The following is a 27,049-nucleotide window of genomic DNA, read 5'->3' as shown; positions in this document are numbered from 1 at the left end:
TCACATGCAAGGCCTTAGCCCTTTTTACATAACAGTGTGGCCCATAGGCCCGCTTCAAGAACATGAGTATCAACGAAATAATGAATGCAAGCCCATCCGGGAGACTACTCAACCCACCAACCGCTACACCGCCTGCATCAGCCCTACACACCATGTGGGAATATCTCAACCCACCCAAATTTCACACACACACACGCTAAAAGAACGCTCAAATTCACCGATTGAGGCAAAGCCTCCAAGACGTGGATGAACCACTTTCAAGACTTCCTCCATTAATACCCCAACCCCATGCAACAGATATTAATAAAAGCATATCATGTAAAATACAACATTGATCAATCATGCGTTCACCAATTTAAAACCCTAGGGTATATCGGTAATTTTGCTCTTTAGGGTAATTTGGTAATTTTGCTCTTTAGGGTAATTTCGTGATCTACGCTATGCACAAGCTAATTCAAGAATTTTTATTAGTTTTATGCAATTTGATTCCACCATCTACCTAACAGGCTAATTTGCCCATCTCTTACCCATATTGGTCCGTAAGCTCATTGGGCCCAGTTTTGGCCCATCAAGCCCCTTTTTCCGAAATACGCTAAAGCATCACGCGAACGTGCTTACCACCTTGCGGTGCCAGATCTAACAATTCCTCTATGACTTGAGAGCATTCACATACTTACATGACCATGAAATGCCCGAATTTCGGCATTTCGGCTTTTACCGAATTGAACTAAGAAAGGGTGTTCGGTACACACCTAATTCGCGACGACTGCTTCTGAGATCCCTTTCGATGTCCTACAATTTATTAGCACAGTTCTTATTTACAAACCATAATTTTAGGGACTTCGGCTTTTCTTAACTTTGCAAAATAAGAACAGATCTGAGATGATACGTACTTACCCCTTACTCCCACTTGATTTCCACGCAATCTAGTGTAGATTTATCTATCAAACGACGGTAGAACTCGATTCCCCAAAGTCTTGAAGTTTCGCTATAAGCCCCCAAATCTATGGTTTTTCGCTTTTGTGTGATGAAGAAGATGATAATGTGGGCTACAACCTTGAAGTAGAATTGCGGTCGAGATCTAGGATTAAGAAAAGATAATTGCAAATTAATAAAACAAAAGAACATAGGAGAACCTGGCTTTGAAGAAATCGGCACAAGCAATGATCACAGATTTCGGCTTTTATGGATTCGCAAAAGTATTGATGAATAGCAGGTATGATGAATAGTTTTGAAGAAGAAGAAAGAAAAATAGAAGAAGAGGAATAGGGAGGTGGTAGTTTCGGCTAGAGAGGAAAAAGAGAGGAAAAACAACCCTAAGGTGTTAAAGCAGAAGAAAACGGCACCACTCAATACCCTAAGTGCCAAATACTAACAACATAGCCCCCCGATTTTTCCCTCTTCAATTCCCATAATTCGGCCAACTCCTAGCCTCATCCAAATCCCTTAAATCTCTCCTTATCCCTCCTTAATCCAAGCATTTAAACCGATCCAACTCTCCTTTAGCGAAATCCACCGAACTCCAACACTTACCCCTCCCGCACTAAAAAATAAATGCATCTATTTGCCAACACAGGAATCGATCCCTTGCCTTCCCAAAGCTCCACACGCCACTTTTCTAGGAGCCTAGTGGCGTCACCCTTGCCACTTAACCAAGGCTCTTTTGTGATGCAATTTACCCATCACTCCACTTAAGGCCACTTAGCCGTAACCCCTAACTCCTAAGTCTAAAATTCCAAAAATTCAACTGGGTTTTGGCCAACTCATGGGCCTTCTATAAGCCCATTTACCTACTCAAAATACTAATTCCACATCCAAATACAAAATTTTAAAAATCTTTACAAAATATTGAAAATCGCGAATAAACCCGAAAATCAGGATGTTACACTCTAGGTGTACTATTTTATTAACCGTCAATTTATATCCAGTAGTACCCTATCTGGTACATTCTCGAGCCATATCTCTTACAGTAGAATTACTAGCCCAGGCTAAATTCTAGTTGTACCATGTACTCTAAGGGCTTTCGGATTACCAATCTAGGGTAAATCCTTTATATGACAAGGAATTCCTTACAGGGTCTAATATGGATTACCAGTCCAGGCAAATCTAGTCAACTAGGATTACCAGTCCAGGCTAAATCCTAATTGAAATGTATGTTCGATAGGCTCATTTTAGGATTACTCATCTGGACTAAATCCTTTCCATAATGAGATCAATGGATTACCCGTCTAGGCTAAATCCTTTCTGCAACACATGCAGGATCCTATTTCTCGTGAGAAGTGACCTATCCATCGAAATTCCATATTCAAACGGATTCTAACCCATTTTCAATTAATTTGGAATTATGGGCATTTTCATACAATTCATTATTTATGCATTTCACATTCAATTCAACAAAAAAAATTAAAGTCAACATGCATAGACATCCAATTAGGTTACACAAACTTACCTGAATGATGTCTCAGGTTTGGATTCCCACTATTCTAAAACCTTTTGTTTTCAACGGTCTACTTCCGAAATTGGTCTTTTCGAGTTTTCAAGCTTGAAAGTTGAAGAAAACCCTCGCTATGGTCCTTAGAATTTTCAGCACTACCTTGAAGAAGATGGACAAGATTTTCACTTCTTTTTCCCTTTTATTCCTTTTATTTACCAAAAGACATAAATGCCCTTAAAGCCTTTCTTTGTAATTTTACCCATGCATGCCCATTTTTGGCCAAATTTTTAGAACTTCGTCAAATTTCTATTTTAGGACCTCTAATGTATAATCCAACTCAATTTCATGCTAAAAGCTTCTAGAACTCAAGTTTTGCATATTTTTCAATTTGGTCCCTAATGTCAAATTGAGCATCTTAGGCATACAATTTCTCCATGAAATTTTTACACAACCATACATTCTTATCCTAGTCCTCATAATAATTATGAAATAATTATTTCTATTTTGGATATGTGGTCTCGAAACCACAGTTCCAACTAGGCCCTAAATCAGGATGTTACAACTCTCCCCCCTTTAGGGATTTTTGTCCCCAAAAATCTTACCAGTAAAAAGGTTTAGGTATTGGTGTTTCATAGTTTCTTCAGGCTCCCATGTAGCCTCTTCAACTCCATGCCTTTGCCGCAGTACTTTCACGAGAGCAATATTCTTATTTCTCAACTGTTTGACCTCCCGAGCTAGTATCTTAATCGATTCCTTTCCGTGAGTCATACCAAACAAATCTCAACCTCGGTTGGTGAAATTGCATGTGAGCGATCATGTAACAGCCTGATTTAGACCCTAGTCGGAACAGTGGTTTTGGGACCACCAATATGAGTCAGAAAAATATTTTAATATTATATTCCGTGCTTAAAGTATGTGAATTGATATGTGCGAAATTTTTATATGAAAAGTTTATCGTTTGTGTGCTCGATTTTATAATAAGGACTTAATAGCGTAAAGCGTAAAAGTTGAATTCTATAAGTTAAATGCATTAAATGATTATAGATTTTAATTGTTTGAGTACTTGAATGGTAATTATACCATTTAAGTGTTAGTGGACATTTATGGGAGTTGGTATTGTTGAAATTTGTTTTAATTATAAAGGTTAAAATAGTAAATTATGTATTAATATGTGATTAAATAAAACAATTCATAAATTGGCCATGCATTATCATTTTTTGGGTCGAATGTTGGAAGAAAATAAAGCCATGGATGAAGCTTTGAATGTTTGGCACCTTTGAAGCTTAATTTGGGTACGTATTTTACTCGGTTTTTGATAATATTTATGTTTTTGAGATCACTGCTTCAAATATTACTTAGACCATGCTTTAATTTTTGGAATTGATGATAAATTTGAGATTTTCCATTGTTGATAAGGTGATAAATTTGTGGTTTGATGATGAATAATAAATCTTTGATGTTTGATTATCATGTTTAATTAAGTAATTTTTAATAAAAATGCCTATTTGGGATTAAATTGTAAATTTTGTAAATTGAGGGGGTCAAAATGTGAAATAAATGGAAGAAATGGGTTTTTAGGGACCTTAGTGAAACTTGGCCAAGCATGGGTGTGGTCAACTTTTGAATATTTTGTGTTTTGTGAAATAGGGACTAAATTCTGAAAAATGTGAAATGTCAGGGGCAAAAGTGTAATTAGCCCATATATGTGTTTTAGGATGAATTTGATTGAGTATATAATTAAATAAGTCGAATTTGTATTGAATTAGATCAAGAAATGAGGAAATCGGATTTGGATTGGGGAAAGTAAAAAATTATCGAATAGTCATTCTGGTCCGTTCGTGTTAGTACGAGGTAAGTTCATAAGTAAATAAATGTTGTTAAATTGAAATGTATGTGCATTATATGTGCTGAATTGATCTGTAAAGAAATATATATGTGATGCCGAATTGAATTGAGCTTTTGAGAATCTGTTCCGACCATGGATTAATTGAATTTGTGAAATTTAGAAAGTTCTGATAATGTGACAATGTCTAAAAAGCCAAATACGAACCATAGGAATTGTTAGGATACATATGTCATGAAATAGGATTTCGATATGTGTTATCGTGTAAGACCATGTTTGGGACGTTGGCATCGATTTGTGATTTACTTGTAAGAGCATGTCTGGGACATTGCCATCGTATTTGATTTTGTGTAACACCCGGTATGGGATAGTGGCATCAATATTTGATTACATGTAAGACCACGTCTGGGACGTTGGCATTGTATGAGCTTATGAGCTATCTGAGTATCCTTATTGATTTTGAACGGTTCAATGGGCATTCTGAGGAATGAATAACTATGTTAAATTGTATCTGATTCAGGTACGTGTGATTTGTTTATGAAATTCAGAAATGAAAGGTGAGTATGTATTATATGACCATATGTGAAATATATGACAACAAATTATATGAATGTATATAAATGAATAATGTGTTATATATACTCGTTATATGGAATTATGGTCCTATGTTTTGGACATGAGATTTATGAAACATGAAACGTGCCTTTGAGGTATGACTGCTTGATTTAAGAAAAAATGAACAGATAATGAAATTAAAATGGTTGAGTTGGTGTATGCTTTGTATGTAATATATAATTAGTAATGTAAAGTTGATCCTGGTTGGCTATATGATTCATGTATGTGAATTTGGTTTATGTGAATAAGGGAATTATGGATGTTAGAGTTTGGAAGTGTTTGTAAAGAAGTTGATACAACTCTATGTATGATTTGTAATAAATGACCATGGTTTGGTTGGCGATATAATGAATATGTGCGAAAATGGTTTATATGATTGAGCTAATAGATGTTATTCAAACTTGTAAGCATGGTTATATGTTCATTGATATATAAGATAAACTGAGTTATTTATGTGGTTATATGAATTTACGAGTACAATGAATGTTTATGTGATTGAGATTTGTTAAATTCGATTTAGTTATATTGGTTTATAAATATCTTTGAAATGATTTATTTGCTTATGGCTTACTAAGTTTTCAGAGCTTACTCTATGTGGTTTTCTTTGTTTATAGAGTTTCAGAGACTTGCTCGGGTTGGAAGTCGTAGGAGACGTCATTACACTATTCGGTTATTGCTTCGGTAAATAAAAGCTTTGAGTTTTGGTAATGTAGCATGGATAGGCTAGTTTTGAAATGGTTCATTTCGATTTGTGTATAAATATAGCCATGCGAAAATGGCTTAATCATGATGCTAATATGGTGTATATTCGGTTATGTATTAAGCTTATTTTTTAGAAATATGTTTCATGGTTTATATGTATGGTGTAATTGATTATATAATTTGACTTGAACTTTGAGTTAATTAATCTGATATGTTTTGAGATATGTAAATGGCCAAGTGAAATGGTCATTTTGGTACATTCATATTTGAGAATTTGGTAATGTTTGGCATATGACTTTGGTATGTTTTGGTATAGAGAATGAACATGAAATTGGTTAATAATATTATAGATTGATTGATACATGTTTGGAGTTGATTTTGGCTGAAAATGTTGCATATATGATGTTTGATTTTGGACTTGTAGGGAGGACCAAATGTGTAACACCCCTTACCCGTACCCGAGGCCGGGATAAGGTACGAGCCGTTATCGGACAAACATACAAACATTAAACTAAAATACGGGCCATAATATTTCATTCATATTTCAAAACGTTCATTCACTTACACATAGTCCCTTATTTGAGTCTACGAAGCCCAAAACATACTTTAGAAAGGGTTCGGGACTAAACCGAGAACTTACTAAAATCTTGGAAATTTCATGCTTTAAGGCTCCACACGCCCGTGTCCCAAAGTCATGTTCCATACACGGCTGAGACACATGGTCGTGTTTCTGCCTGTGTGGAATATACCTGGGCTATTTTCCAAGTTTGGTCAACCCTAATCTCTTACACACTTATACAAAATCAAAAGCATATAACATGGAATTCATTTAATGATTAAATATTCTCAATTAAACCACAAACATAGCATTTGTATGTCATCATACATGTGTCTCTCATACTCATTTTACCTTGTTTATTATAGTACCGCTTATACATTTATACCAAGATTATCATCTTACCAAATATCTTCAGCTTAATCATCAAGCATTCATATTTAAAACTAGATCATATCTTTATAAAATACCACAATTCAGATGCGCAAAATAACATGTTTGCGTGAAACATTTCAATTCAACTCCATACCCAACAAGCATTACATTGAGAATACTCATATATATATATACATGTCATGATACATATCATGATACATATCATTCTCTTTCTGTTTTCTTATAAACACATATCATTTATTTCATTATATCAATATTTCATATACCATAGTTTCCATGTATTCCACATATATTTATTTTCCTCCGCCTCCTCTCCATTCCACATCCTTAATGTATATAGCATCCTTAATGTATATACCATACTAATAAATGCTCACATCAAACTGTCCACACGAGTTATAGTCACTTACTCATTTATAATTTGAGATATAGAGCTCCAAATTAAGATCCATAAATTTTCCCTGAAACTAGACTCACATATTTTTCCACCACAAAATTTTCATAATTTTTGGTTCAGCCAATTAGTACAGTTTATTCATTAAAATTTCCCCTGTTTCACTTTCTAACAGTTCTGACCTCTCTTCACTAAAAATTAATTATCTCATAGTACAAAACTCGGATAATGTTATTGTTGATTTATCTTGAAAATAGGCTCATTATGGATTTTAAAAATATAAGTTTAAGCCTCTAATTATTTTTATCCAAATTGTTTTGATTTTCCAAAGTTAGAACAGGGGATCACGTAATCATTATAAACTAGTCTCACAAAAACATAAATATCTCAAAATATAGAACTCCTTTTCTTGCAATGTTTCTTTTATATGAAAATAGACGCATTAAGATTTAATTTGATATCTCATTCAGTCTCTGATACAATTTCTACTATTTTTGGTGAGTTTTCAAAATCACATCACTGCTACTATCCAAAACAGTTTTATTGCTAGTTCACTCTTTCACACTTTCTTTGTATTAACCTCATTTTAACATACATATCACAAATCATTTTCACCACATTTCATACATCACAAGTATAGGCCCATGATCACAAGGTCACCATGAAATCATCCTCATGTATCACTTACTTGTTTATAACCTTACCACATCCTGGTCACTTAATGAACACATCATTCACATAACCAAGTTCCTGCACTGATTCATCACAAAACTCACAAAGCAATACATAGAAAGTCTCCCGTTAAACACTTCGGATCAATCCTCGATACTTGGTGGTTTCAGCACATAGCTCCACCCATCATATAGTTCAGCTCTCTTGTACACATGGTGAACACTCAGTACCACCCATGTGACCTAGCCAATTTATCTCGTAGCTCTCTTGTCTACATGGTGTCCTTCACCTAGAACCACGCATGCGACCTAGCTACATATATCCCGTAGCTCGCTTGTCTACATGGTGTACACATAGTATCACCCATGCGACCTAGCTACATCATAATGTCTTGTAGCTCTCTTGTACACATGATGTGCACTCAGCACCATACATGTGACCTAGCTACATACTATCTGTATCATCCAATCTTTCCGAAGGTTCAACCGGGATTTCTCTTTCTTTTCAAACAATTTCACTAATCAAGTAATTATCCACAAACATATTTCCAATATTATTATAAAATATCATAATACAAGTAATATTGATGTATTACTTACATATAAACTTACATCTCATTTAATATCAAGGCAATAACATTAAATTACACATTGCCTTATTAAAAATCATATGAACTTACAATTTCTCGAATATCCATAATCATAGAAATCACATTTATGTATGATAATTCAATGCACTTCATGTACCATAGACATATTTTTAAATCAATTCATAAACTTGGCACCATAATCATTTAATTTAACATAATTCAATTAATTCACTAAATTTAACTTTCAAATATAAATTACAAGATTATTGTTGTATTATTATCATACCAACTTACATACTTTCAACACCTCGAAATTATAATAAATATATCAATTTTACATTGAAACATGCATAAATTAATGCTTATTATACATATGAACTTACCTCGATACTAAAACGACCATTTTACCAACTTTCCCAATTTTTGATTTTTCTCTCATTCTAGGTTCAAATCTCGTTTTCCGGGATCAAAACATCATATTTTACTTATTTAATCAATGTACTATTCAAAATAGTCCTTAACTCAAACTTTTGCAAAATTACAATTTTGCCCCTAAACTTTTTCATATTTACACTTTTGCCCCTAGGCTCGGGAATTAGACTTCATCCATTATTCTTATGTTTTATGACATGCTGATCACTTTTCCCTTCTATGGCAACATCAAATTCTCACTCTAACATATACTTATGACTATTAGATATTTTTACCGATCAAGCCCTTTTACTCGTTTTCACTCAAAACCGAGTAGCACAAGTTGTCTAACATAATTTAAAACCTCATATTCTATCATAAAACAGCAAAATAAACACATTTCACCTATGGGTATTTTTCCAAATATGAACCCTAGCTTAAATTATTGCTAGAATAAGCTTAATCAAATTACCGGGATTCCAAAAACGTAAAGAACTTGAAAAACGGGGTTAGAACGGACTTACTATTGAGCTTGGAAAGCTTGAAAACCCTAGCCATGGATTCCCCCATGCTAATTTCAGCCTCCATGAAAAAGATGAGTCAATTTTGGCTTTATTTTCCCTTTTTATTTCTTTTAATTACCAAATGACCAAAATGCCCTTCCTTACTAAACTTTCAAAAATTCCATCTATGTCCAATTTTTTTCCTTCACTTAGAAATCGGTAAAATTTCTCTTTAAACCTCCTAATTAATATTTCAAAGCAATTTCATACTAGAAACTTCTAGAATGCAGGCTTTGCAACTTATTCAATTTAGTCCCTAACTTCAAATTGAGCATTTTATGCATAGAATTTCTTCACGAAATTTTCACACAATCACAAATTTCTTCACGAAATTTCTTCACAAAATTAGCCATTTATTTTCGAATCACAAAAGTCTCAAATATTTGATGACTCAAAGAGATTTGAATTTGCAACAAAGACGTTGGCTCGAGTTGTTGAAAGACTATGAGCTTGTCATTGACTATCACCCGGGAAAGGCTAATGTGGTTGCGGATGCTTTAAGTCGTAAATCACTGTTTGCTTTACGAGCGATGAATGTACACTTGTCTGTTCTATCCGATAATGTGTTAGTAGCAGAATTAAAGGCTAAACCATTGTTGATTCATCAAATTCGTGAAGCTCAGAAAGTTGATAATGAATTGGTTGCAAAACGGGCTGAATGTATTTCGAATATGGAGTCAGAGTTTCAAATAGATGATGACGATTGTTTGAGGTTCAGAAGTCGATTGTGTGTTCCAAGAAATTCAGAACTTATTTCGATGATCTTGAGCGAGGCTCATAGTAGCCGAATGTCTATCCACCCGGGTAGTACAAAAATGTACAATGATTTGAAACGTCAATTTTGGTGGCCTAGTATGAAACGAGACATTTCTGACTTTGTTTCGAAGTGTTTGATATGTCAACAAGTGAAAGCGGAACATCAAGTGCCTTCAGGATTACTTCAGCCGATCATGATACCTGAGTGGAAGTGAGATCGAGTCACGATGGATTTTGTATCTGGATTGCCATTGTCATCAAGCAAGAAAGATACGATCTGGGTTGTTGTTGATAGACTGACAAAATCGGCTCATTTTATCCCTGTACGTATGGATTACTCCCTTAACAAGCTAGCTAAAATGTATGTATCTTTGATTGTAAGGTTACATGGAGTACCCGTTTCTATTGTGTCAGATAGAGATCCGAGATTCACATCGCGATTTTGGAAGAAATTTACAGAAGCTTTGGGTACCAAATTGCATTTCAGCACCATTTTTCATCCCTAGACTGATGGTCAATCTGAGCGGATAATTTAGATACTCGAGGATATGTTGAGATGTTGCATTCTTGAGTTTAGTGGTTCGTGGGAACGATATTCACCTTTGATTGAATTCGCTTGCAACAATAGTTTTCAGTCAAGCATTAAGATGGCACCTTACGAGGCTTTGTACGGTCGTAAATGCCGTACACCATTGTTTTGGACCGAGCTCGGTGAAAGTAAAATTTTTGGAGTTAATTTGATTAAAGATGCTGAGCAGAAAGTAAAGATAATTCGTGAAAGAATGAAGGCAGCATCAGATCGTCAGAAGTCGTACGCGGATTTAAAACGAAGAGATATTGAGTATCAGGTGGGAGACAAAGTGCTTCTTAAGGTTTCACCTTGGAAAAAGATACTCAGATTTGGTCGTAAGGGCAAACTGAGTCTGAGGTTCATAGGGCCGTATGAAATATCTGAACGAATTGGTCCAGTGGCATATAGATTGATTTTACCCCCTGATCTCGAAAAGATTCACAACGTTTTTCATGTTTCGATGCTTCGACGTTACAGATCTGAACCTTCGCACATAATTAATCCCTCAGAGGTTGAAATTCAATCTGATTTGAGTTATGAAGAAGAACCGATTTGTATCCTAGCTCGTGAGGTGAAAGAGTTGCGAAACAAAAGGGTTCCGTTAGTAAAAGTGTTATGGGTCAAACACGGGATCAAAGAAGCTACTTGGGAAACCGAGAACTCTATGAAAGAACGATACCCAAACCTATTTATCGGTAAGATTTTCGGGGACGAAAATTTCTTAAGTGGGGGAGAGTTGTGATAGCCCTAAATTGACCCTAGTCGGAATGTGGTTTCGGGACCACGAAACTGAGTCATAAAAAAATAATTAACAGTCATATTCGATGCTTATTATATGTGAATATGAATGTGTGAAAGTTTCATACTTTAATTTGGTCAGTATATGTGAAATTTATTAGTAGGGACTTATGTGAGACAATTGTGAAGTGTGTTAGACTAATGTAAAAGTGAGCTAATAGTGCATAATGTAAAAAAAAGTGTACTTGCATGTCAAATTAGCCAAAGTATGGATAGTTGCCGGCCATGGTATGGGTTATTAATGATAATATGTATTTTTCTATTAACATTTTTAGATTATAAAATGAGTTAATGAATTAAGAATAATAAAATATGAGGGGAGTGGGAGGAGAAACCAAAGTTGTTTCATCCTTGCCCCTCCATTTTGCCGTAACTTGAGGGAGGAAGAAGAAAAGGAGTTCTCTTGCTTCATGTTTGGCTTGGATGTTGATTAAGAAGAGGTAAGTACTTTGAAATTCTTGGAAATTTATGTATAAATAAGGTGGTTAGTTCAAGTTCTATTCATTCCATGGATTAAGTTTTGGTTGTTTGGAGGTTTGATATTCGGCCAAGTAGTTTGAAGCTCTTAGTACATATATTTTTTTGTTTTTTCTTGAAGGTTGAAATTGGTTTGTTCTTAAGGAGGTGCCGAATGTGGTCATTGAAGGGCCTTGATGAACAATATGTGTGGCTTGGGTTTATAACATTCGGTTAAGGAAGTTTGTATGCTAGCAAGTTTGGTTTAATATATATAGATGTAAATCACCTTGTATTTGATAATTTGAAGAGTAGGAAATGGCAAATTAAAATGATGTTGGGTAAATTTTTAGTTTAGTTGTGCTTAAGCATGGGCATTAATAGTTGATATTGGCTATGAAAGTATGAAAGATTAGAGATTATTTTTTTTAAAATGAATTATGACCTTAATATGAACAAGATAGAAAGTCGGTTATGGATGTGATTGAGTGATTCGGTCATTGATGGGCATTATGGTAACCTAATTGTAGTTTGCTACCTTTAATTTCGAGATGGAAATTGTATATATAAGCTAAGTTGAGCGGTTAGGGCCGAATGAGGTATATAAGATATTAAAGCATGCTAGAATTATACATTAGTGAAAATGTGTGATTGTACTAAATTCCCTACTTGAATTCGGTTAGGTATAGTCATGGTATGAGCTCATTAGGGATACTACCTTATAAGTGAATGTAGCTTTAGTTAACTTTATGTGTTATGCGTGTGTTAAAATAATTAATAATTTGGATGTTATTATAGGTATTTATGCTAAAGAATTTTTCGGCTATGTTTTGTACCCATGTGATGACTCTAATGTCTAATATAATTAGGTATATAGTTGGTTTCATTATTAAAAATAAGGGTTAAGTACCTTGAATTTCTCTTTGATGTTCAAAATGATTAAATCAATTTATTTGTTAAATTAAGCTCAAGAGCAAAGGGGAACTAAATCTGATAAAGGAAAGGAAAAAGTGATCGAATAGCCGTTGAAATCATTCGACAACATCCGAGGTAAGTCTTTGAGTAATGAAATTTAGCTTATGATTTAATAAGGCAATTATTTGTCTATGAGCATAATAATTAACTTGTGACCTGATGATTCTACTTGAACTACATGATAAAATAAATAAGTAAGGTATTTACTTGTAGCCGAATGGTTATGGAAATCTTGTGGATTAACGAATCGGGATCATGTTATTTGTTTAGGATTAATGAATCAAACGATGTATGGTTAGTAAACATGCTGTAATTGTATTCGAGTATCAGGAATGATATCCAGATGTGATATGATATATACATATGCATATATGTGTGAATGCTAATCGGGGTCTAAATCCGAGCTTGGTCTCGAAGGGCTTTTGAGCCAGTGCTAATAACCGAACTTAGTTTCGAAGGGCTTTAGAGCCAGTGTCATAACCGGACTTAGTTCCGAAGGGCCTTCGAGCCAGTGGTCTAATCCGAGCTTGGTCTCGAAGGGCTTTTGAGCCAGTACTAAGAATCGGGCTTGATTCCGGAGGATGTTTGTGCCAGCATAATATTGGAGGGTGAAAACCCATAAGTGTTCGTACAAGAAATCATATAATACATGTTGGAATAATTTTAATCACATGTGCTACTTACTGTAAGATAACCAGGTAAGTAATCTACTCTTGTTGAGAATATGAATATACTTCAATTATGACTTTGAAATTTGATGGGAATGCTTAGCACATTATTTAAATCATCCGAACGTTTATGAACTGATTATGATGTATGAGTTCCGAATTAGAGAGTTCAATGTCATAGTTATGAAATGTATGTGTATATGCATGAAATTGAGATGAGCGCATTCGGTTATGGATTGGATTTAGCTGGATAAATTGGTTTCACCTTTGTGATATTAATGATAAAAGTGATATCTCGGTTATGTTTCTATTCGGCCAAGGGATGAAACAAACAAACTTGATATTATTATGCCACTCTTTTAAATGATTTCATTACTTAAAACTTACTAAGCATCGAAATGCTTATTCTCTGCTTTAATTCTCTGTTTTATAGATTTTATTCGTCAACTATCGGACTCGGGAGTGTCAAAGTCGAAGTCATCCACACTATCTAAGCCACTTTTTGGTACTCTTCAGTTGAACTTGATAATGGCATGTATAGGGCTGACCCTTGATGTTAATTAAGTATCTTTTGGTAATGTATATTCGTATAGCCATGCGAAAATGGCTTGTTTATTTTGAGTATAACATTATGGTCATTTTGTATATATGGTCTTATGATATGGTTATTAAGTGGTGTGGAAATGTTTGGTAATGATTAGCCATTGGAATGGCCAATCATGGTCCTATTGGTGCTACGTACGTCATGGCTAATCGTGATTATACTTGAAAATAATGTATGTCAATTTACTAATTGATTCATGGAAAATTTGAAATAGGTAAAATTTACCTTAAAATAGATCTTGACAATGACGATGATGTGAATTTGAAAAATCACTAAAAATAGTAGGAATGGAATTAAATAGTGAATAAATTATATAATTGAAGCTTGTCTATTTTCATATGAAAGAAACGAAATGACCATATGAGCCGTATTTTATGAGATGTTTAAGTTTTCGTGAAACAGGGCCAGAGCATTTTCTGGATCCCCTGTTCTGATTTTGAAAATTTACCATAAATTAACCAGAGACAATTAGAAGTCATTATTTATATTTAAAGATTCCTTTTTGAGTCTAGTTTCATTAGAAACAAACGGCATAAGTATTGAAGCTCTGTACAGGGAGATATCTAAGTCGTAATGAATGAAGGTCAGAGTAGTCGAACCCTGAAACAGGGGAGACTTTAACTAATAAACTGTACTAATTGGCCAGACCACAAATTCTAGAAAAAAAATTTTAGATGGATATATGAGTCTAGTTTCAGGAAAAATTTACGGAATCAGTTTTCAAGTTTTGGAACTCAAGATATGATTTTAAAGTGACCGTGATGCGATTAGCCACCGGTGCAGAAATTTTAAAATGAACTGTGTAAGTAAATGAATTAAGTCCGTTAACACCTTGTGTTCGACTCCGGCAACGGTCTCGGGTACGGGGTGCTACACAATATGTATGCCCTGTTATGCCACAACCTTGACACTCGGGTGTGTCTAATGCCGTGTGAGGCACACAACCTGTTTACACAGGTGTTTGACCTTTTTAACTTTGGAAAAATGTTGAGTTTCAAAAAAATTTTATGTGCTCAGTTTAGTCCCGACCCCTTCCTCATGCTTGTTTAAGGTCTCATTGACCTAAGAGAGGGACTTATCGATGGTATTTGACTATTATGATACGATGATGCATAGTTTTTGATTGTGAAATGTTTGTGTAATGTTTCGATATGTCCAATAATGCCTCATAGCCCTAGTCCGGCAATAGATACGGGTTAGGGGTGTTACATTTGGTTGGTATCAGAGTTATGGTTTAGTCGGTTCAAGGACTAACATAGGTAATGTGAGTTTAGCCTTACATGCCACATTTAACCTGTGATAGTGTGATATCTCCCGACTCTAATGAAAATTATTTTGATGAGACAGATAAGTTTTCCAACCGAGCTGATTCTGATAGTACAGAATGTGTACTCAAATATTTGAATGGAAATGGGTTGATTATGAGTTAAAACTCATAAAGGTAAGGATCAAATTGTGTGATATGCTGTTATTGATAAATGTTACAGTTATATGAGCATAGAGATATGATATTTGAGTTATGATTGCTATCTAAAATGCTTTGATTGTGAATTAGTAATTTGAGTTGGCATATGAACAATGTGTTAAGAACAATAGTGATTAAAAGCAAATGTTTATTAAATGTTTTGAGAATGTGAAATTAGAAATGAACTTATTATTTGTGATAGTATGTGTTAAGTGCATGTATAAGAGAGTTAAATTTGAGGCTTTACTACCCTCCCCCCCTTATTAGTAAAATGTTAAAATAAAATCTGTAAGATTTGGGTTGAATAAGCTTACGAGTGTGGAGTTACAGAAGCCCATGTTTGGAAGATTAATAATGTGGTCAGAAAAGTGAATGAATCAGCCAATGAAGACAATATTAAAAGAGATATTGGATAGTTCTAAAGACTATTCAGATTATGCAAAGACACTGTTACAAAAGAAGTTAACTCTGATTAAATGATCTATTCAGGTTTGTTATCTAAAGAACATATTAGTTAAAAGCTTTTTTGAATTAACTTCTATTAGCAAAGGGATAATGTGAAAATTTCTGATGACAGAATTAGACAGTTGAATAATGTTTGGCTTGTATTGATGACTGAGTGCAGTGGTTATAGTCAGGCAGTTACTATAATTTCTTCTAAGCTTTCTATGTGTACATTTATCCCCAGAAGTAAATGTGACTGTTTAATTTCAGAAGGAATTATTATCGTATAAGAACATTAGCTAAACATACTAATAGATGAAAGCATCATTGGTCTGTTTGGGTTATGTTCGACATTGCTCTACCTTTCTCTGGTATTTATTCCATTGGGTGGATATAAAAATCGACGGTCAAATCTGTATGATACTAATACTTTGTTTCTGCTAGCTATTGTTCGGCTGAAAATACGTGAAGATTATATTGCTTCTGTTACTATGGGTTCTAGTATTTATGAGTGACATTGTTCTTTTTGGACATTTTTCGGGATATAATCGGGGTTGATATCATTCTATATGTGTTGTAATTTTCTAATATTCTGTGTAGCTTCAAATGTTGAAAATTTCGCTATCCTAGTTTTGTTATGATTCTATGTGATTATCAATAAGAGATATCTATTTGATGGAAATGGCTATATCTATTATAATCATAATTTCTACTATGAATTTTGAGAGTACTGCAGTACCGTTATTAAAGTTATAAAAGTTGTGTTTCTGCATTGGTTGCTGTTCAAATCATATTTGATTTTCTTCTGGTTCAAATGCTTTATTAACAGCCAGGATATTATCTATTGTTATGGGTAAGGCATCAGTTTTACTATGACATTATGATTTCTATTTCATGATTGTTGTATATATATAATGATATGTATAGGTTATCCTTTTAATGAGAAGAAAAGACCTATTCGAAAAGACCGATTCAGTGGTTTAGTCTGATTTGAATTATATGATTGAAAAAAAATACTAGGTTATATGTGTTTGAATCTATCCACCGAATTGGAAATAAAATTTGAACACACATGTGTGAATTGAAGGATAGTCTGGAGGAAGAATTCGTATTCTTGAAAACTTGATACAGAACTATATCTATCAGAACAATTCATGAAGTTTTCCTTTTTGCATGGAGACATTGCCAACCGAAACATCAGTACTGGTTTAGTCTAAGTTAAAAAAGAGTTTATAATCTTCAGTCATACGTCAATGAAAAGTTTGAAGGGTGTTCTAATAATAGAGTGTACAAAGATATCTTGTGATTCCATATGGTTAAAGCTGCATGAAAAGAGTTTTGTGACATATTTGATGATTACAAGAGTTTAAAATGCTTGATGTTGTAGAGTGAGGCCGTCATTTGGCACAGCAAAACTAACTAGAATCGTCGAAAAACTTTTGAGTTTGTAAGTAAATATTATTATCCGAGGGAAATGATTATAATTATGATCAGAAGAAGAAACTTTTGTGTGCTTTACAAATGATGAATACGTGAATGATCTTATCAAAGGATGATTATATGTTTGCTCGATTAGAAGTTAAATTGATGCTTACTAAATGAATTCGTGAAACTTAGAAATGTGTTATCAAATTATAAGTTAAAAAAGGGTTCAACATAAATTGATTTCTGATTTAGAACTTTAGATGTGGATTTGATGAATGTTTGTTGCTTCAAGATAAACTCTGTATACCAAGAAGCTTTGAGACTGTATAATCGTTGTTGCAAGAGGCTCACAGTGTCAGTTAGACTGTTCATACAGGAGTAACAAGATGCTTGATAATTTGAGAAAGTGGTATTGATAAATGGGTATAAAACGCAATATTTCTGACCTCGTGTTTAAATATCTAAGCTATCAACAGGTTAAAGTTAATTATTGAGTGACTGTATGGCTATTTCAGCATGTTTTGATATCTAAGTAATGATGAAATAGAATTTTGATGAATTTTGTATTGGGGTTATCTCTTATCATTGAAAAAGATAGATGTTATTTGAATTATTGTTAACTGTCTGAATAAGTCTTACCGTACGCATAGATTTATCTTTTGATAAATTAACTGGATTATTTGTGTCAGAGACTGTCAGTTTGCACATGGTGTTAGTTATTATTGTTTCAGATTAAAATCTAAAATTTATCTGGTAATTTTGGGAGGAACTACAGTAAGCTGTGAGTATGAGGTTGTTTGATAAGCTATCATGTGATTATTAAAATGACATTGTATGAGGTATCTGATCGTGATGCGAATCGTGAAAAGTTTTATAATTTATGAATGTTCGTTCTTGAAAACTAACTATTATCACGACAAAGGCAACCGCACCTTATTGAACAGTAGTATAGCTTATGGCAAGACCGTGATGTCGAACCCAAATGAACTAAAAGTACTAGTATTAACTTTCTTGTTATTATCTAGCCTAAAAATAAATGGGTTTGTCTTATCTAAACTAATTACTAAACTAAGAATGCACAGAAAGTAAATTGGGAGAAATAACTTTTGGGAAAACTGAATGATTTGGACAATACCTAAGGGAAAAAATCCACCTAGACTTCACTTGTTATTGACTCTGAATGAGACGATTTATTCACTTAACTTGATCCGTAAAAATCCCAAAGTTATATTATTATCTCTCTCAAGACTAACAACATCTAACCCTAGGTTGATTAATTGAAATCTCTTTCTAATTAACTCCCTTGTGTTGCATTAACTCGATCTATGGATTCCTTTATTAGGTTTCACCCTAATCCGGCAAAATCTTGTCACCCTATCTCTAGGCGTGCAATCAACTCCGCTTAATTATGACAATTTTACTCTTAGACAGGGACTTTTGCTCCTCTGAATAAGCACATCAATACTTGAATCAATATCCTAGAATATTATAGCAAGAAATAAGAACTCATAATTAAGAACTAGTCAAATATTTATCATATAATTCAGATAATAATAACAAGATCCATCTTAGGTTTCATTCCCCTTAGGTATTTAGGGTGTTTACTTCATATTTATGAAAGAAAACATCTCATTTGAATAATGATAACAAAAGATAAAGAAAACCCAAGAACTCTTAAAGGGAATTGAAGGGAGATCTTCAGTCTTGAAGGTTAATCCTGCTTCTGAGATGGATCAATCAACTTTCCTCGAGTAATTCCTTACCTCCTACTCCATGTTTGTGTTTTTGGTACCTCCTAGGGTGTTTATATAGGCTTTAGAATGCTTTTAAACCCTCAAGAGTGGCCTTTTCTGAATAGGACTAGACTTGGGCTCGACAGAGACACGTCCGTATGCGATTGCTTCAAACCGTGTTTGAGTCTATTGAATGGACACGGGTGTGTGAACTATTCGTGTGAGGAAGTCCAAACCGTGTTGAAGAATGAGGAAATTGGATTTGGATCGGGGAAAGCCAAAAATTATTGAATAGTCGTTCCGGTCTGTTCGTGTTAGTAAGAGGTAAGTTCATAAGTAAATAAATTTGGTTAAGTTGAAATGTATGTGCATTATATGTGCTGAACTGGGTTGTAAAGAAATATATATGTGATGCCGAATTGAATCGAGCTTTTAAGAATCTGTTCCGACCATAGATTAATTGAATTTGTGAAATTGAGAAAGTTATGATAATGTGACAACGTCTGAAAAGCCCCGTATGAACCATAGGAATAGGTAGGATAAACATGTCATGACATAGGATTTTGATATGTGTTATCATGTAAGACCACGTCTGGGACATTGGCATTGATTTGTGAATTACGTGTAAGATCACGTCTAGAACATTGGCATCGATTTGGGATTTACGTGTAAGACCATATCTGGGACATTGGTGATAAACTGTAATTTTTACATATTTTTATCCCATGCTTAGAACATTTATGGATGGTTTCTCCTTAGATTTGGTGAATTCGATTCTCCTAATCCTTTCATTTCATGTTTTATACTTAGGTGAGCATAGGAGAGTACAAAGAGCGAGAAACGGGCCGAAAATAGAGGAAATGGAGCCACATGGGATATCAACACGGCCTGGACTTCCTCACACGGGTGTGTCACATGGCCGTGTCCATTTGGCAGGATCCAAGCACGACTTACATGGGTAGACTATAGGCCCGTGCCTATTCAACAGCCTTGACCATGGGCTGGAGTAATCTCACACGGGTGTGTCACACAGGCGTGTCCCTGCCGAGCCCAAGCATAGCCCTATTCAGAAAAGGCCACTTTTGAGGGCTCTTAGGCATTCCAAAGCCTAGTTAAACACCGGAGGAGGCACTTAGAATGGACACGCAGAGTAAAAAGCAAGGAATTACTTAAGGGAAGCCGATTGATCCATCTCAGAAGCTGAATTCATCGTTACAATTGAAGATCTCCCTTCAATTTCCATTCAGTGGTTCTAGGTTTCTTTATGTTTTGTTATCTTTATTCTTGTAAGATGTTTTCTTTCATAAGTATGAACTAAACCCCCTAAATACCTAAGGATGAAACTTAAAACGGATCTTGTTATTATTATCTGAATTGTATGATAAATATTTAACTTGTTCTTAATTATGTGTTCTTAATTCTTGTTTTAATATTCCAAGATATTGATTCAAGTTAATGCTCTTATTCAGAGGAGGAATAGACCCTGTCTAAGAGTAAAATTGTCATAATTAAGCGGAGTTGATTGCACGCCTAGAGATAGGGTGATAAGATTTCGCCGGATTAGGGTGAAACCTAATAAGAGGATCCATAGATCGAGTTAATGTAACACTAGGGCGTTAATTAGAAAGAGATTTCAGTTAATCAACCTAGGATTAGACGTTATTAGTCTCGAGAGAGATAATAATATAACTTAGGGATTTCTACGGATCAAGTAAAATGAAAAAATTGTCTGGTTTAGAGTCAAATAACAAGTGAAGTCTAGGTGGATTTTTCCTTGGGTATTATCTTAACCAATCAAGTTTTCCAAAAAGCTTTTTCCCAATTTTCTCTCTGTGCACCCTTAGTTTAGTTAAGTAGTTTAGATAAACAAATCCCTTAATTTTTAGGCTAGATAATAAAAAGAAAGTAATTACTAGTACTCTTGGTTCCCTTGGGTTCGGCAATCCGGTCTTGTTAAAGCTATACTACTGTTCGATAGGTACACTTGCCTTCATTGTGATAATAGTTAGTTTCAAGAACGATTAACTATAAATTTTTAAAACCTTTCGTGAATATCACGTATCAATTGGCATTGTATTTGATTTCGTGTAAGACCATGTCTGGGACAGTGGCATTAATATTTGATTACCTGTAAGACCACGTCTGAGACATTGGCATTGTACGAGCTTATGAGCTATCTGAGTATATTTATTGATTCCAAACGGTTCAACGGGCATTCCGAGAAATGAATAACTATGTTAAATTGTATCCGATTCAGATATGTGTGATTTGTTTATGAAATTCAAAAATAAAAGGTGAGTATGTATTATATGACCATATGTAAAATATATGACAACAAATGATATTAATGTTTATAAATGAATAATGTGTTATATATACTCGTTATATGGAATTGTGGTCCTATGTTTCGGACATGAGATTTATGAAACATGAAACATCGCTTTGAGGTATGACTGCTTGATTTAAAAAAAAATTGAACAGATAATAAAATTAAAATGGTTGAGTTGGTGTATGCTTTGTATGTAATATATAATTAGTAACATAAAGTTGATCTTGGTTGGCTATATGATTCATGTATGTGAATTTAGTTTATGTGAATAAGGGAATTATGGATGTTCGAGTTTGGAAGTGTTTGTAAAGAAGTTGATACAACTTTATGTATGATCTGTAATAAATGACCATGGGTTGGTTGGCGATATAATAAATATGTGCGAGCTTGATTTATACGATTGAGCTGACGGATGTTATTCGAATTTGCAAGCATGGTTATATGTTCATTGATAAATAAGATAAATGGAGTTATTTAATGTGGTTATATGAATTTATGAGTACAATAAATGTATATGTGATTGAGATTTGTTAAATTTAGTTTAGTGATATTGGTTTATAAATATCATTGAAATGATTTATTTGATTATGGCTTACTAAGCTTTCAAAGCTTACTCTGTGTGATTTTCCTATGTCTATAGAGTTTTAGAGACTTGCTCAGGTTAGATGTCGTAGGAGACGTCATCACACTATCCGGTTATCGCTTCTGAGTTTCGGTAATGTGGCATGTATAGGCTAGTTTTGAGATAGTTCATTTTGATTTGTGTATATATATAGCCATTGGAAAATGGCTTAATCATGATGCTAATATGGTGTATATTAGGCTATGTATTAAGCTCATTTTTTGGAAGTATGTTTCATGGTTTATATGTATGGTGTAATTGATTATATAATTCGACTTGAACTTTGAGTTAACTAATGTGATATGTTCTGAGATATGTAAATGGCCAAGTGAAATGGTCATTTTGGTATGTTCATAGTTGAGAATTTGGTAATGTTTGGCATATGATTTTGGTATGTTTTGGTATAGAGAATGAACATGAAATTGGTTGATAATATTTGTAACGCCCCGTACCCGAGACCGTTGCCGGAGTCGAACACGAGGTGTTAACGGACTTAATTCATTTACTTGCACAGTTCATTTTAAAATTTCCAGACAAGCTGGCTAACTGCATCACATTTACTTTAAAAATCATATCTCGAGTTCCAAAACTCGAAAACCAATTCTATAAATTTTTCCTGAAACTAGACTCATATGTCCATCTACAAATTGTTTTCTAGAATTTTTGGTCAGGCCAATTAGTACAGTTTATTAGTTAAAGTCTCCCCTACTTCAGGGTTCGACTACTCTGATCTTCATGCATTACGACTTAGATATCTCCCTGTACAGAGCTTAAATACTTATGCCGTTTGTTTCTAATGAAACTAGACTCAAAAAGGAATCCATACATATAAAGCATGACTTCTAATTGTCTCTGGTTAATTTATGGAAAATTTTAAAAATTAGAACAGGGGATCCAGAAAACGCTCTGGCACTGTTTCATGAAAAATTAAACATCTCATAAAATACGGCTCATATGGTCGTTTCGTTTCTTTCATATGAAAATAGACTCATCAAGCTTCGATTATATAATTTATTCACTATTTAATTTCATTCTTACTATTTTTAGTGATTTTTAAAATTCACATCACTGCTGCTGTCAGCATCTATTTTAAGGTAAATTTTACCTAATTTTCCATGAATCAATTAGTAAATTGACATACATTATTTTCAAGTATAATCACGATTAGCCATGACGTACATAGCACCAATAGGACCATGATTGGCCATTCCAATGGCTAATCATTACCAAACATTTCCACACCACTTAATAACCATATCATAAGACCATATATACAAAATGACCATAATGTTATACTCAAAATAAACAAGCCATTTTCGCATGGCTATACGAATATACATTACCAAAAGATACTTAATTAACATCAAGCGTCAGCCCTATACATGCCGTTATCAAAATTCAGCTAAAAGAGTACCAAAAGGGCTTAGATAGTGTGGACGACTTCGACTTTGACACTCCCGAGTCCGATAGCTAACGAACAAAATCTATAAAATAGAGAATTAAAGCAACAGAGTAAGCATTTTGATGCTTAGTAAGTTTTAAGTAATGAAATTATTTACAACTAAAGTATAGCGTTCGTAAGACTAAATGAATGATTGCATATACGCATATTCCCACAATCATGGTTACTTCACGCTTCAACCATTATATTCATGCACTCAGGATCGAACCTAGCTAAAGGCCGGAAGCTTGTTAATCGATTAAGCGAATACTATTTAAAAGAAAATCAACTTTCCGATGCATATACGAAACATACCTTATTGTTTGGATTTCATGAGCGTATTAATTGAAATTATTACAGCAAGATCGCTCATTTCCAAACCCAAGTACCTTCGGGATTTAACCGGATATAGCAAATCGCACAAATGCCTTTGGGACTTAACCCGGATATAGTAACTCGCACAAATGCCTTCGGGACTTAGACCGGATATAGTAACTCGCACAAATGCCTTCGGGAGTTAGCCCGGATATAGTCACTAGCACAAAATGCCTTCAGGTCTTATCCCGGATATCGTCACTAGCGCAAATGCCTTCGGGACTTAGCCCGGATATAGTCACTAGCACAAAGTGCCTTCGGGTCTTAGCCCGGATATCATCCGAATAATCATGCACATATATCAATAAATCATAACACATCTATTTTTCATTTTCGTTACTAGAACTCAAACACAAGACACTTATCAACCATTACCATTTTCGGCTCAATAGCCACATACAAAGAGCATGATCTCTGTACACATTCGGCTACTAGTCATAGTATAAACTAATTACCTCGATATATAATTCAAATAGAATCATTATATCGTCGTTTATTTGTTATGATTATATGTCATGGCTTAATCAAATCATAAACTAAGTTCCATTATTCAAAGACTTACCTCGGATATTGTCGAACGACTTCAACGGCTATTCAATTACTTTTCCCTTTCCTTTATCAAGTTTAGTTCCCCTTTGCTCTTGAGCTTAATTTAACAAATAAATTGATTTAATCATTTTGAACATCAAAGAGAAATTCAAGGTACTTAACCCTCATTTTAATAATGAAACCAACCATATACCTAATTATATTAGACATTAGAGTCATCACATGGGTACACAACATAGCCGAAAGAAAAATCTTTAGCATAAATACCTATAATAACATCCAAATCGTTACTTATTTTAACATACGTATAACACATAAAGTTAACTAAAGCTACATTCACTTATAAGGTAGTATCCCTAATGAGCTCATATCATGACTATACCTAACCGAATTCAAGTAGAGAATTTAATACAATCACACATTTTCACTAATGTATAATTCTAGCACGCTTTAGTATCTTATATACCTCATTCGGCCCTAACCGCTCAACTTAGTTTATATATACAAATTCCATCTCGAAATTAAAAGTAGCAAACTTCAATTAGGTTACAATAATGCCCATCAATGACCGAATCACTCGATCACATCTATAACCAATTTTCTATCTTGTTCATATTAAGGTCATAATTCACTTAAAAAATAATAATCTCTAATCTTTCATACTTTCATAGCCAATACCAAATGTTAATGCCAAAAGCTTAAGCACAACTAAACTAAAAATTTGTCGTTTCCTACTCTTCAAATTATCAAATACAAGGTGATTTACACCTACATATTAAACCAAACTTCCTTAACCGAATGTTATAAACCCAAGCCACACATATTGTTCATCAAGGCCCTTCAATGGCCACATTCGGCACCTCCTTAAGAACAAACCAATTTCAACCTTCAAGAAACAAAACAAAATATATGTACTAAGAGCTTCAAACTACTTGGCCGAATATCAAACCTCCAAAAAACCAAAACTTAATCCATGGAATGAATAGAACTTGAACTAACCACCTTATTTATACATAAATTTCCAAGAATTTCAAAGTACTTACCTCTTCCTAATCATCATCCAAGCCAAACATGAAGCAAGAGAACTCCTTTCTTCTTCCTCCTTCAAGTTACGGCAAATGGGGGAGCAAGGATGAAACAACTTTGGTTTCTCCTCCCACTCCCCTCATATTTTATTATTCTTAATTCATTAACTCATTTTATAATCTAAAAATGTTAATAGAAAATACATATTATCATTAATAACCCATACCATGGCCGGCCACTACTTATCATAAATGGAAATTTGACATGCAAATCCATCATTTTTACAACATGCATTAATAGATCCTTATAGATTAACCTATGACATTTCAAAAGTGTCACACATAAGTCCTATTAACTAAATTCACATGCAATCGACTAAATCGAAGCTCAAAACTTTCACACATTCATATTCACATATTTTAGACAATAAATATCATATTCAAATACTTTGGTGACTCAGTTTAGTGGTCCCGAAACCACTTTCCGACTAGGGTCAATTTTGGGCTGTCACAACTCTCCCCCACTTTAAGAAATTTTCGTCCCCGAAAATCTTACCAGTAAATAGGTTTGGGTATCGTTCTTTCATAGAGTTCTCGGTTTCCCAAGTAGCTTCTTCGATCCCGTGTTTGAGCCATAACACCTTTACTAACGGAACCCTTTTGTTTCGCAACTCTTTCACTTCACGAGCTAGGATACGAATCGGTTCCTCTTCATAACTCAAATCAGATTGAATTTCAACCTTTGAGGGATTAATTATGTGCAAAGGATCAGATCTGTAACGTCGAAGCATCGAAACATGAAAAACGTTGTGAATCTTTTTGAGATCAGGGGGTAAAATCAATCTATATGCCACTGGACCAATTCGTTCGGATATTTCATACGGCCCTATGAACCTCGTACTCAGTTTTCCCTTACGGCCAAATCTGAGTATCTTTTTCCAAGGTGAAACTTTAAGAAACACTTTGTCTCCCACCTGATACTCAATATCTCTTCGTTTTAAATCTGCGTACGACTTCTGACGATCTGAAGCTGCCTTCAGACTGTCACGAATTATCTTTACTTTCTGCTCAAAGATCTTTAATCAAATCAACTCCGAAAATTTTACTTTCACCGAGCTCGGTCCAAAACAATGGTGTACGGCATTTACGACCGTACAAAGCCTCGTAAGGTGCCATCTTAATACTTGATTGAAAACTATTGTTGTAAGTAAATTCAATCAAAGGTAAATACCGTTCCCACGAACCACCAAACTCAAGGATGCAACATCTCAACATATCCTCGAGTATCTGAATTATTCGTTCGGATTGACCATCGGTCTGAGGATAAAAAGCGGTGCTAAAATGCAACTTGGTACCCAAAGCTTCTTGCAATTTCTTCCAAAATCGTGAGGTGAACCTCGGATCTCTATCCAACACAATAGAAATAGGTACCCGTGTAATCTTACAATCGAGAAACATACAATTCAGCTAGTTTATCCAAAGAATAATCCGTGCGTCACGGAATAAAATGAGCCGACTTAGTCGACCTATCAACAACATCCCAAATCGCATCTTTCTTACTTGCCGACAATGGCAACCCAGATACAAAATCCATCGTGACTCGATCCCATTTCCATTCAGGTATCATGATCGGCTGAA

This window comes from Gossypium arboreum, chromosome 2, assembly GCF_025698485.1.
Source record: "Gossypium arboreum isolate Shixiya-1 chromosome 2, ASM2569848v2, whole genome shotgun sequence".
In the NCBI taxonomy this organism is placed as follows: domain Eukaryota; kingdom Viridiplantae; phylum Streptophyta; class Magnoliopsida; order Malvales; family Malvaceae; genus Gossypium; species Gossypium arboreum.
This window is presented reverse-complemented; position numbering follows the sequence as displayed.